Source organism: Magnolia sinica, chromosome 17, assembly GCF_029962835.1.
Source record: "Magnolia sinica isolate HGM2019 chromosome 17, MsV1, whole genome shotgun sequence".
NCBI classification, from domain to species: domain Eukaryota; kingdom Viridiplantae; phylum Streptophyta; class Magnoliopsida; order Magnoliales; family Magnoliaceae; genus Magnolia; species Magnolia sinica.
Genome location: NC_080589.1, coordinates 66399641 through 66400537, shown reverse-complemented (window position 1 = coordinate 66400537; position 897 = coordinate 66399641).

Genomic DNA, 897 nt, shown 5'->3' with positions numbered 1-897 from the left:
AACAGAGATAGTAGCAAAGATTATACTCATCAATCTAGATATATACATCTAATATTTTCTTAAATTTGGCAAAAATCCTTGATAAATTTAAAAGCTAGTGGACTGCTATGAATTCCACAGTCAGTGTTGAGGTTGCAAGACCCAAACATGCACCCATACACACGAAAAAAATGGAGGTAATTAATGCAGGATAACATTTCTTTTCATTTATTTTTTATACCACACATCACTCTCATCCTGCACAATTTATTTACAAAAACTAATTATAATAATTCACACTTAGTGGAAACTCTCCATAATACCAAACTTCAAAAGTGAAATACCTGAGTGCAACTTGTCTTGAACAAAATTTGAATTAGTTTTGTGATTCTTAGCAACTTAAAACTAACTAAACTGCAAATAATAGGAAAAAAAAGTTAATATTACTAAAGGAGATGAATTAGGCAACTAAAATAGAAGAATCATGTCTTTTGTAAGGTGAAGACAAGTAAAACACAAAGCAAAAACCAAATCATTATTTATTTTTTTCCCTAGGTAAGTTTGTCTCCATCCTAAGACCTCAATGTTGAAGCACAAAGCACGTTCCATCGAGAAACAGGCATGAACCCCCAACACCATACCTTGCAAGTGAAACAATTTCATTCATGGAAAATCAATAGGTTGAAAGAAGAAGAAAAAAAAACACTATACTTTAAACTAAATAATCAGACAACACCATGTACAATCAGACATTGGAGATTAGTGGGGCACCAAATGCTTCAGGCATGGATCTGTTTGGGTGGGCCTCACTCAACAGTCAACACATGTATAACTGTGGTCAGATTGGTGAAAAATGCATACACAATGTCTGTCATTAATCATTATACATAATAGTATGGAGAAAAATGAAAGAAGTAA